Source organism: Helicoverpa armigera, chromosome 4 (assembly GCF_030705265.1).
Source record: "Helicoverpa armigera isolate CAAS_96S chromosome 4, ASM3070526v1, whole genome shotgun sequence".
NCBI classification, from domain to species: Eukaryota; Metazoa; Arthropoda; class Insecta; order Lepidoptera; family Noctuidae; genus Helicoverpa; species Helicoverpa armigera.
This window is the reverse complement of record NC_087123.1, coordinates 11,968,480-11,982,260: the sequence shown is the minus strand read 5'-3', so window position 1 is coordinate 11,982,260 and position 13,781 is coordinate 11,968,480. Positions and strand designations below refer to the sequence as shown.

The 13,781-nt window shown below is 34.9% G+C and overlaps 1 protein-coding gene across 2 annotated transcripts in view; it reads left to right on the top strand.

Annotated features, from left to right (window-relative positions):
* LOC135116747 (netrin receptor UNC5C-like) overlaps positions 1-13,781 on the top strand; it is a 116,384-nt gene that overhangs the window by 24,488 nt on the left and 78,115 nt on the right. The window contains exon 2 of one of the 2 annotated variants that reach the window (XM_064034270.1): positions 5,493-5,553. The gene's annotated coding sequence lies outside the window, so the exon portion shown is untranslated. Of the gene's footprint in view, positions 1-5,492; positions 5,558-13,781 lie in introns of both variants that reach the window. The other variant, XM_064034271.1, reaches the window with a different exon arrangement.

Sequence of the window (13,781 nt, the reverse complement as noted above, 5' to 3'; positions counted from 1 at the left end):
ATTGTGAAGAACCAGTTATGCTTACGAGTTCACGTTTATTCTCGCTTTGGTTGGAAGATAGAATTTCAAGATGCCGCATACCTTTGCCCTGATGTAAGACCAAAATGTTATTTGAACATTAAAGGTTCGATATCGATACAATATGGATGCTTGCTCCTTCAATATTCCTTGAATTTTAGCAGTATCTCTACGATTCCTGGTATTATTAATGGATGAAATAGTTTGAAGGCTGCAATTTGTACCAACAATATTATCTGAATTATGTTTTGGGTTAAGGCTTAGATGATTTGCGCCAGCACAATCTCTTTACTATTTATATATTTACTTTTAAGTATCTTAAGATATCGTCATAACTCCTTCTTTTCTTTCAACATTATTATTCTTCCTCACTAAACCACCCATATATTCGTCTGACACGCCAAAATAAGATTATCATCTCTGACAAAAATTACGTGTCCCTCACCCAGTTAGTTGTGTCGTCACGTTGGTAATCAACGGCGTGTCATGTGTCACGTCGCATATCAACGGAGACGGGACAGCTTGGACGATGCTCTTGTTTCACTTTATTGGGGACAATAAAAGGAGTGGATTTTTTAACAACTTTATTTCTCTTGGTTATATCTTGTTTGACTGTAATGTTTATTACGATGCGCTTTGGGTGAATTGAGACTTGACATTTTTCTTCATTATTAGACGTGCTTATTCTAATTGTAATTCGCTGAGCAATCTTTATTGCTACACTATGATCTCTGATAGATATCTCATTACATTTCTCCTGTATTGCAAAACTTTCTTCAGCTAATATTAAATTATGTTTGCCACCTACAGTAAGCATTAGTGGTAGCCAAATTTAATCAACATCACTCATATTAATTACATGCCCTGTCATCTAGTTAGTCGTCACGCCACCACAATCAACGGTTTGTCGCATGGCAAGTTCGTATATCAAGCAAGACGTGGCTTTCACGCTATTGCTTACTTAAGTTAATATTTCTTTGTGCGTGAACATAAAAGTTAGCCAATAAAGATGTTGTTACTTTTAATTATTGCAAATTGTCAGCTGTTTTTAATGGCTTCTATCATGTCTTGATGACACTGCTTATTTACTTAGTTAAATTACATATCCTTACTATGTATTAACTTCAGTGCTCTTTCTATTAGAGAGTGTACAAATTGGACTGATACATTTGTTTTCGTATTCACATTAATGTATTAACGTACATTGTCGCAATCCAAAACCAACAAACTACCATTGCGCACCTGAAATTCAAACAACACCCGAAAAAAATGGCACTGTGTTACTATAAAGCTTATTCCAGGAAAGAGTAATAAATCCTTTTCATACAATATAATTCAGGTGACAGAAAAACTGGAATTTATAAAAACATTAATACAGTACAAACTGCATTCGTTTTGGCGTCGTTCGCGTGGAATGAAATTGAGCAGCAGGATTGACTGCCGTCACATACATACAATGTTTATTCTTTACTAGTCCATTTTGATGGAAAAAATGAATGTGTTAATATTTGTCTTTTGTTGGTTCTGTTTAAATTACATGAATTCGGCCTCTGGTTTTATTTTAAAATTGTCGTATTTGCAGATGCACTTTTTTTTTAGTACATACGTGGCTGTGTATGAGCCAATATTTGATTGTAATAATAATGACTTTGAATAAAATCTCTGTATAACCATTCATATTAACAAAAAACAGTATTTTTGGCATTGAAATTTTACTACCTATTATGCCAAACAGCTTTCTAGTAATTAGTTTCAACATTAATAAAGACTTCACGCGTAAAGCTAATAATTTTCACTAATGAACCAACCTTATCTACGCTTTCACATACCATCGTGACAGACACACAATTAAATTCCGCATGTCCAACTGAACACGCAAAACAATTGCTAAAACCATATCGCAGTGCCAAACGCGATCCGTTCGATTTGTTACAAAAGCTAAAAGTCAGGGATGTCGCTCCCAACGCACCTAAATTACTGCGTCCCGGCACACCGTGACACTCGATTTGATATGACGCGTGACAGCTTATTTCTAGCGTGTCGCAGCCCTAACGTGGTGGTACTGTCATGTTATTAATAGCTACGAAGTAATTATTTTTTGGTTGAAACGTTTTGGGATATGTGGTCTTTCGAATAAAAGGCGTTAAAGATGATAAAGTTTGGATTGTGAATTTTATCTGCCAAAATGAGAAAGAACAAAATGTTATTTTGAAGTTATGGATAATGTTAAACAGACCTGTGGTTAACCTCAATGCTGTCCAATTTGCATAACACAATAAGTCTACCAACATACGCCGCAATTTTGGCCGCACAAAAAAACTACGTGTACTTGGATGATATATTCGCAACAGCAAAGCGAGCACTGACCATAAATAAGTGCACAAATAAATGTAGGAGGAGACATAAAAAACAAACACACTTAAAACCAAGGGGAAACACTAATTTGCATATGGAAAACGGCCACATGTGACGTGTATGTTGCAAAAATCCACTGGATCGATATGTGTCCAGTGTCCAAGCGAAGGGTGCCATACAAACGCCCCCGCTGAATAAATACGATTTATATCTCATGATATGTATGTACAGAGCTAATTGTAGTTATTTACGATCACTTCTAAAGGGCGGGTTTTAGTTTTCATTTTTGAGTGTATTGATTTTTTTGTCGTTTAAAATTGCGGTGCTGTTTTTGAGGGTTTCGGTTTCGCACCATATTTCGTACCTTTGTTTCCCAGGTTTGATTTATAACTTGTATCTCTGGGACGACATAATCTATATCTCTTGCTAAAACACACCTTTATTTGGATAAATCCTTACATTCAGCTCTAGGATATTGTCAAGTTGAAGTTCAGATTAGTGTTGATTTAACTAAATCTTTTGAATACACAACGACTCACAAAAAAAAACTAAAAATCTAAAACACAAGTCATGCACTTCAGCCAAAGAGCTCAGCCTCATAACCTTGATGTAAATTACGACAATAATCCTATACACGAGGTAGAATCAGCGGAATTCTTAGGACTAACCATCGATAGCCAACTGAATTGGAAGGCGCATATATCAAAATTATGCAAGAAAGTTAGCAGTTCTGCATATGCTCTGTCCAGATTGGCTCCAATAGTAAACATCGATGCTACACTCATGGCCTACCACGGCCTTGTTGCCTCTGTCTTACGTTATGGGATAATCTTTTGGGGAAACTCAACAGATAATGAGAAGGTTTTTAAGGCCCAAAAGCGTTGTATACGAGCCATGTTTCGCTTAGATTCCACTGACTCTTGTAAACCGTTCTTTATGTCGCATAAAATTTTGACACTTCCGTCACTATACATATTAGAGATAGCACTGTTCGTCCATAAAAACTCTCATCTATTTGAACAACTATCTGATGTGGTAAAAAGGAACAGGCGCAAACTTAATAGTAATAGACTGTGTCTACATAGGGCAAACACAACTCTGGCAGGAAAAAGCGTACTATGTATGGCGCCAAAAATATATAATAAAATCCCTAACGATATAAAAAATTGTAATATCAAAGTATTTAAAAATAAATTGAAAATGATTCTGGCCAATAAGTGTTATTATAGTATTGATCAATTCTTGAATGAAGATAAATTTAATATCTAATTGTCTTTAATCTATAATAATAATGTTTCGTTGATCTGCTTTAATTGATTTTGAAAGCAATTAAAGCATAATTGATTTTAATGTCTAATTAATTTGAGAGTTATTATTTTATTTTTATATTTTTTTAATTATTTAATACTAATATGATTATAATGTATAATGTTTAAATTCATAATTTGATATGATTATTGCGCGCCGTATGCCACGGCAAGACATGCTGTACACAATATTTTACTGAACATCTTGTCTCCTACCATGTTTTATGCAAATAAAGGATTTGATTTGATTTGATTTGATTTGAAAAAAAACAACTTAAGCGCTTCACTGTCTGAGTAAAAGTATGGGCGTTTATTTAATCCTTTCAAACTTTTTTATCCCTTAGGCGAATTATACAACTTCAAATAAAACACTATTCAAATTGTCAAACAAAAGTAACACTGATCAAAACATTGCATCGGTTGAAACATGAGATTGAAATAACGACCGCGCAAATCATAACAAAACATCTAATATACAATTACGGCCATGTCTATAATTACTCGAATCTATAACAGTACTAAATCAATTCTTTATAACAGAGTCAAAATCATGAGGGTTAAGCATAAAAGCAACACTTCATATTTGTTATTACGAGCCAGCGCGGGAGGGTGCCCATTCATATTCAAATCACTTTCAAATCTACAACTATTATTATGCCCAAAGCATTGTGTGGGTCCTTTGAGACCTACGTTATTCAGGGTCCTCCAAATCAAGCCCCGTGTTAAAGTATTGTTGGAGAGACATCGACCATAGAAACACCGCGTGGGCCAAAAATTCTTTTAAAAAGGGCTGCATTTACAACCATTTAAAATATATTTACCATTCACAACGTCACCACAGAAAATTTAACGATTCCCGTAACTCTAATAAAAATCAAATTACAAGTCGTCTAATAAATTTATTTGGAATTACGCAGTCAATGGACATCCATTAGTAATAAAACATTAGTGGTGCGGATCTGTGAAACGAATCGGCTCCTTTTGTCGATAATTTATGTGACGCTAAACATTTTTATGTTTAGTTAATGTCAAATACGATTCCAATATCGGATTGTCTAATGCTTGTGGCGCCTGGATTCCGGGCCGTGGGCGGACGTCCCTAGTCGTAAAATTTTGTCCCGCACAAACACAAACTTTTAGCACCCACCCCTAGCATTGTTTTTTGAATAAACATGTTCAGTTTTGTTGAGATTAACTTCGGTAGTTTCATAATATTGACCCGTTTTATGTTCATCGTTTTCTGATGGGCATGTTTTTATAAAAACATTATTTTTTATTCTAAACAAACTTGGATTTAGAGTGTATCGTTTCGGGGTACGCTTTATTAGTTAACTAAAGCATATCAAATCTTGTAAGGATGGTGACTTATGAGTCGGCAGATATCTCTTGCATGGGTATTATGAAAGATCATAATTTGTTAAATAATATTAAAAAAAACTCAAATCATGCTGTCGGTTTTGTCCTTATGTTATTTTCTGCTGTATTTGGTTTGATACATTTTTTAACAGCTTATATGAAAAGGATTTGAATATCTGTTTGTGGTTCGTGTAAGCGTAAACATTAAATATGTTTTCAATTTTAATTCGGCCATAACAATAAAATTCATATTCCTATAAAATAGTAATGCTGTCATAATATAATTATGACATTTATTACGTATAAAATCCCATTTGAATTGACTTCTAACAATAAAATTTTGATTTTTAAACGCGTGTCAGAGATCGTCTCATATTTTCAAATAATTGAATTGAGAGTAGCATTTGTAGGAGTATGTAATGCCTTAAATAATACTGTTTTTTTTTTTTGTTTCAGATATACATAAGTGGTGATTTGTGATTGAAAACACGTCATCTTCAGAATTTGATACTCAAAAGTACGTAAGTTTATCTTTATCAATATTGGTACTAGTATATTAATATCTGATACTTCAAAAACAAAGGCGTTAGAGTTGTTTATTGTCAGAGCTATAATATTTCCAACAAAGCAAGACTTATTGTGATAAAATCAAACAACGAAGATTCCCATCTTGAGACCACACCACACAAAGTACTTACAATCAATATGCGTGCCATGTACAAAACAATCGCTTACATCATTGTTATAGTCTATAGAAACATTTATAGAGTAAAATAGCCATGATACTCACCATCATTCCACATTATAAACACATATCAACCAGCATTTCCGTTGATGGTGTTAGAATCATAAATTCTGGATAGCAAGCCATTGTTTCAGCCAACAATGCTGGCAGACAAACAAAAAAGGGGACGGTTGAAGATGAATAAATGTAAATCGCATTTGAGACACTCAAAAACTGGTCTAAGCGCATTTTCATTTTGTACCGTCATGGGTCAGGAAGGCTCTGGGTGTTCGATGCTCAACAGCCCATTGATATTATGACTGTTTTTCCTCCTTCGCCTCTTAACTCGATGTTCGGGGATTCGGAGAAAATCTCACCCAAATTTGTAAATCGTCAAAGAAAAACAACGTTGTTTTCTCTCTAGTAGATGATTATAGAAGCTTATCCCGTAGCATCCTGCCCTTTTAAGGCGATACAGCCCCTTGTGTATTTATAAAACGTAATCACATCTACTCGGATAATTCTGTTGCCCTCAATATCAGGTACATGTTTAAAAATTCATGAAGTCTAAGTAATTTTAATGAATTCATTTTACGCAAAATGGATCCAGGCCATCCGGCAAACTTTGTTGTATCAAAGTAAAAATTGCTTTATTCAGAAGCGATATTGGTCAACAAAATTTTGAAATTAAAAACGCAAATATGGCTTGTTATAAACACAGGTTGATATTAATAAACCGTAGAATTTAATAACAAACTTTATGGGGATGGTCATTGAAAATATTGAATTTGTTTTCCAAATGAGTCCCTTGACACACGTGTATGGTTACAAAGGGACATACAACAAAATTATTGCTGAGAGCATTACATAAAATTGAATTTGATATGCCAGTGTTAATATCGTCATAAAAATGGGGACATTTCTTTTTATATACAATGGGTTTAACAGTTATTCGATTGGCTAAAGTATTGGTTACTTTGGATTTGTTGAGGCTCTTAGGTATAATAGCTTGTCTTAAATTGACCGTGGTAAAATGTAAATACGACGCTAAAATATGAAATCAATTAGCTGTACTTACTGCTTATAAAATAGTAGGTACCATTACCAAAAACCTCGAAGTATAAAATACCCATTAAGGAAAAGGTATGCCCATGAATGCATGGTTCACATTCCATTCTACGGACTTGTATTAAGCACGACTGCGGCCGGATATCTTATCTCATTAGGGTATAGTAAAATAAATCAGGTATAGATCTAGTTTGGAACTACACGGAAGATTTCATAGAATTATCACTGAATTTAGATATGTTGGTAGCCCAAGATAATATGTTTGTCAATATATTTAAAATCAGTAGAACGATTTAATTAATTTGAATGGAGTTTTCAAACTGGAATTTTGAAATTCCTGGAAACATTTTGGACCAAGTCTAGCCTAGGATATGTTGCCAGTAATAAGTAGTAGTTATCATAATAGGAACAGAAGGAAAGATAAGATTTCCTCGTACGATTGCGGAGACTGTAATAAAATATCGTTACAATAGCAAAACTAGGACAGCACTAAACGAGACTCTAGTGAAGCCAGCGGAATTTTAAGAAATTCAATTTCTCGCAAATACTAAAAACGCAACAACACGCTATAATATTTGGCAAGATACCAATGAAAAAGGAAATAATATCGCGCTCTAGGGAATTCGTTGTAACGATCCTATAGAAATAATAGTTGTTCCGGATTCTTAATTGGAGCACTAGCTAAAAGAGTTTTAGGAAGTCGTTGTACAAGAATAATGGTTGGCTATGTATTTTCCATTGTTCTGTGATTAGGTAGGTCTATATCCCACTTCTCATTACGAGTATCGTATAAAATCTCGAAGGGATTATCCCACACTGGTGAGCCGTTAGTGAGCCGTGTGTAACGCGATTACTTAGCACCAGCTGTGCAGACTGAGAATGATATCATTCAATTTATTCAGGTTCATATCATTGTAACCTAAGAGTAATAGGGGTATATTTATCAAAATATATAGAAACATTATAGTGTCGTCCGGGCAATGACTGTGTAATTGGCCGTATTACGTACGTATTTTCAAAATAAAAGAAATAAATATTTGTTGAACATAAAAAATATTTTATCGATATGTTTTGCTCAATTCTTTAATCCAGTGGACACGATACCGTGATAAATGAGAAAGGTCGGCACTTAGTGCCACATTTACGATCCGTTATATTGCTAATTGTATATTACCCAATCCGATCCGAAATCCATTTATTCACACACTGTAAATTGACACTTTATTTCACCGCAGTTTTTCGCGTGCGATCTTAATTAAATCTGTAAACTGGTGTTGTGTTGTTTTAGCACCCTTTTAACTGAACGTGCCTTATCAAAGGAAATGTCGAAAGTGACGCTATCGGCTAAAAGCCATCGGCGTAAATGCGTCCAATTAAGCCGCGTGCATCATAAAGACCTAACCAGGCCAGTGTTAACGTTTCTCTTTTAGTACGAGAGTATTCTGTTTAAAGCTGGTGGTGAAAAATTTCATTATTGTTTGCGTTTGAAAATTAACCGTACTTTGTACGTCGGTTGTGATTTTTGAGGCTTATGTTAATTTTAGGAGTACTCACTGATTTTGGCGTGTTGTGTACTGCCTGTTTCGGATAGACTTGCCAGGAAATTTGGTGTTTCTTATTTTTATTTAGTAGTTTATGAATTCACAAGAATCTCGTCATATGAAGCGGCCGCTGTATCTATTAAGTTAACAGCATCAACTCTAAACAAGTTATTGGAATCAGAAATAGCCTGACATGATTTATTACAAATTACAAGCACTGACAGATTGGTAACCTATCACTTATTCAGTACCAAGTCATGATGACTCACACTATTAGCAAGCTCTAAGGCAGCAGATCATCCTCCGAGCCTTTTTCCCAAACTATGTTGGGGTTGGCTTCCAGTCTAACCGGATTCAGCTGAGTACCAGTGTTTTACAAGAAGCGACTGCCTATCTGACCTCCTCAACCCAGTTACCCGGGCAACCCGATACCCCTTGGTTAGACTGGTGTCAGACTTACTGGCTTCTGACTACCCGTAACGACTGCCAAGGATGTTCAATGACAGCCGGGACCTACAGTTTAACGTGCCATCCGAAACACAGTCATTGGTGTCTAAGATATACTTAGAAAGTACATACAAAGCTCTAAGCTCTAAGGCAGCAGATATAATATCATATTCTAATTCCGTACATACCCTATAATTACAATTAATCTTCATACATGGTACAAGCCTCCAATTAGTTTCAAATTTAATTACAGCCAGCTCTTCTAACCCTTTGACCTTTGACGTTGACTGATTCGCCAATACGTCATCTAGATAGGCGACACCGACAATTAGGGCTTGTACGTCGGAAGTAATTACGTCATAAAGTGTCGACCCAACTCTATGTCTATAAAACAGTGTCTATGAGACCGACGATGTTTGATTAGGGCTCCGGAAGATGATAAAGATATTTCTCATGGATTTTTTTTTTGGAAACCTATTTGGATGAAACCCGTTATTAGGTCGATAGAAGTAAATGTGAAATGATTTGATGTAATGTGTGTTATTAAATTCTAGACACAGTTTGAATGAAAGAGTATTATTATACTTTAAATTCGGAAGCATATACTTCTGCCTTCACATTATTAAGGCATTGTGTTCTTTTAGATAATTTACACCATCTTAAAAGTGACACATTATTGTTGCTTCAAAATTGGATATGTCAACTTAATGCTCATTCTTTTGCTTTTTATTACAAAAACAACACACATTTCAGTTTTGGCAAATTACCAAAATAATAAAAAGTACACAGCAATGTTAAAGGCGAAAGTATGAAATGTCTATTTCGCAGAAATATGAATAATGTTGAATGATAGTTAATTCATGATCTAGATCCCTTCCGGGGCAGCCAGACAGTAGGGGCGCCAATTCTCCAGAGACCATATTCACTTAAAATTCGCATTGCTACAGACTCTGTGTGTTTTATTTATTTTTAAGCCTTATATTTTTAGTATAATGACAAACCAGAGCCTATAACAAAATATTTATTAAAAATGGTTTGTTGTTACTATAGCTGTAGTTCAACCTATCCTTTCAGAATCACTTCAATCGGTCCAGTTAAGTATATTACAAAAGACACGCAACCAAACTCAGTTAAATTCGCATATTTTATGATTTTGTTAAAATTTCAACAAAATAAATAAAAATCTTCGTTCCTATGAGAATCCTCTTAAGTATAATTCTAAAAGTATCCTCAACGTCGGAAACAATGACGCCCCGTAAGATAGTGGTGGGCACAAAAACTAAAATCCAAGATGATCTGATAACGAAATTATAGGGCAACACGTTCGGCGCCGTCGCTCTGTGTTTAAATGTCATCACTTTTATAAAGGGAATAGTTAATCGCTGGATATTTTTGAAAGGGAAGTAACGAAGTTGAAGACGAGTTATGTTTGAGCCGCTGTATGGTATTGTATTTCTTCTTCTCGTATTTTATATATAAATATTGTATTAAACAGTTGCTCAATTTAAAAAAAATGCAAAACACACTTTGCAAGAACATTTCATGGTATTTTTTTTTGTCAAGCTACCCAAACTAGCAGTACCACATTCCCCGTGGTGGCATGTGACATCATCAGACTCCCGTTAAGGACTCATTTAAGTGTGCAGTATCTACATTAGAGTGACGTGACATTTCCCTTCAAACTGGTGATAAATTTTAGTTAAATAGCTTACACATGTTTCAAAAACCAACTCACGTATTGGTTCAATATATCGATAAACACGGTCCTCTTCGAAGCTTTCATAGTTATTACTTTTATTCAAAACAAATGAAACGTATCGAATGCGCAGATAAATCAGAAAACAAATCCACTATTTTGATTTAACTTTCCGATTGCTCCAATAACAATACAAACAAGAAGCCGTCAGTATAATGATGTCGATCCCAAACCGCATTGGTCGTTTGCAGGAATTTCACAATTTGAAAGTATAATACACAAAAATACGTCGGACTGAGGGCCTCCAAATTTGGGAGTCCGAGTCCACACGCGCATTCTAATTTATACCTCTAATGAAACCGACCGCTTTTTTGGACATCTCCCTTCATTCTTGCAGGTACAAAATGCTGGGTTGGAAAACGATAAAAATGTTCTCCGTCCTCTATAAATATTCATTCCTTCCGAGGATCACGGTGCAACGAAGGGTGGCTAAGTGCCAAAGATATGAGGTTTGTCAAAGAGGAAGGTAATCATAATTTTTATGGAGAATCTTGGGCGTATGTGAAACGGGCGAATTTACATCCGAGACGCTCCCTGATGAATGTTCAGGGAATGTATGAGATTACAGTATGATAAATAATGTGAGGAATTTTTTTATCATGCGCTTATGTTTCGGAGTTTAAATCGGTGGCATATTTTATATTTAATGGAGGCGCTCCTAAGATCTTGGGAGATATATGATCGTATAAATCATTGACGCTAATTAGGCTTTCCTACCTACTGCAGTTTTTAAATTTTGTGTTATTCGTTCAGTGTTCGTTGAATTTCCAAAGTAACGTTACTTTATAGTTGTTAGGCATAATATTACGGGGTTTAGTTGAGAGTCAGTGAATTTGCCAAATATTATGGGCAGGAAAATAGAATAATTTAAATAAACGCATAATTTTTATTTTGACCAACTGACTCATTGGTATTCAAAACTCGCATACTTCGAAAATAAACAACCGAACTGAAATAGAATCAAACCCACATCTATTAGACCATCAGAAACAACTCCCGTGGTTGCCCCACAAAAAATATACAAGTCAAAGTTTTTTGGATCCCCTAACTTTACGTGGGTCGTGTATGCTCACCTTTTTTTATTCCTAAGGACATTGATTGATTGAACCTTATGGCACAACTATGAGAAACATAGCAGGGGTATTGTTTTTTTCCAATGTTATAAATACTTTTTATGGATTTACGGTTTTGAAAATCTTTTTTAAATTTTATTGCGTCTTCATTTCGTTAATCTGTGGGTATTCATCAATTGTTTTCGTTGGTTGCGTTTTATTAATCGGGATTGTTGATAAAAATTTAATTATTTAGCTTTTGTTTGACGTTTTATTTATGATTTGTTTTGTTATTAAATTATTTTTGATAAATTATCTATAGGATATAATTGCTTTGTCCTAATTCAATTTTGTTATGGTCGATTATTTATCGTGAATAACGTTTAAACGTTTGTGTTTATAATTGGCAGTTCTGAGCAGCTATTAGGCAACAGTGCCGTTGTCTTGCCTTTAACGTTGATTAATATGGCAGCTCTAGACATCTAGTAACACACCTTCCAAATACTTTAGTGGCAGCACAAACTGCATTACTGCTGCTGCTTCTAATTTAAACATTTGATTAAATAGTTGTTTTGATTATAAATTTGAATTATTTATGAAGAACTTTGTGTCTGCTTTTTCAACTGGGTACCTATCATAGTTTCTTGATGAAGTTATCTACCTCAAGTACTTGGTAGCTCTGATTAATATGACATTAACAGTGATTTTGCATAAAAACTTCAAAATCAAGTGATAAAATGTTGTTAAATGTGTACTTAGTAACAATCTAGAATTCATTAGGTACAATCAAATAACCAGATCCCTGTACTTAAACAATAAATTCAAAGAGCATTTCTTTGACATTAAAACTTATTGTTTCCCATTTTAACTATACCCTCTAAAAATAGCACCTACGTTTTACTATAACAGTTATTACAACCATTAAGAGGGATTTCGAAATACTACGTTTAATATTGGAACAAACGGGTTCGTGCCTTGTCGGATCGGCATAATGTCAAAAGGTTACTAACTGCTTAGCGTCCAGTTTCGTTACTTTGATAGTAAGTTAATGTACGGCTGCTAACTTCAACTTTTAAACTGCGAGTTAAAAAGGCATTTGGATTCTTGAATGCGCTGTTACATTTGCATTTCTTTGCTTTAGTTGAAAAAGTTCAGGTATTGATGTAATCCGATTTCTTTTAAGGTTTTATTTAAAAAGTTGTGTCTCTTCTTCTTAATAAATTAATCATTTACTCAATACTCAATAACTTTATTGCATTCCATAATGTGTACAGGCTGGTGGGTAAAATTAAAAGAAACAATTATGGACCCTGTCGGGCACAGCAAAGTTAGTTTTTAGAGGAGAGGACGAAGAGCGCTTTTTAAAAATAATAATATTTAGATAATAATACTGATGACGATCCCAACCATTGACAGCCTAATAATCTTATAACGACTTATTTGAAATCGAAACCAAAAATCAGTAAAGTATTATTAAACATCATCATCTCCCTGCCATTATTCAATTTCTTATTTGGGTCAGAAGGCATTGTCTCCTTCAAAAAAAGTCGTGGTGGCCTAGTGGGCAAAGAACCAACCTCTCGAGTATGAGGGCGCGGGTTCGAATCCAGGTCAGGCAAGTACCAATGCAACTTTTCTAAGTTTGTATGTACTTTCTAAGTATATCTTAGACACCAATGGCTGATAAAAAGGTGAAGGAAAACATCTTGAGGAAACCTGGACTATATAGTCTGAAATCACCAACCCGCATTGAGCAAGCGTGGTGATTAATGCTCAATCCTTCTCCGTGTGAGAGGAGGCCTGTGCCCAGCAGTAGGACGATAAATAGGCTGTAACTATATCTTTTATACAAGACCAACTAAACAACAAATTACAAACTCTTAACCCTTCCAAAGTAAGTCATACGACCTGCACAGAATTACCTACGTAGAACAAGCTTCGAACATTTTATCTATCAAGATTTCAATCAGCGAGCTAGCCCGACCCGCGGGTCAAGACATGACATCTTTATTTACCTGAGATGCGTCATTGGGACGTATGGTGAAATGTGGCTATAGAATTTTAATGTAGCCCCTTAGGGGTTTTGTTATGTATTTTGTTATAATAAACTCTTTTGCAAAAAAAACGGGCACCTATGCGAAATCTTAGTTTTAAGGA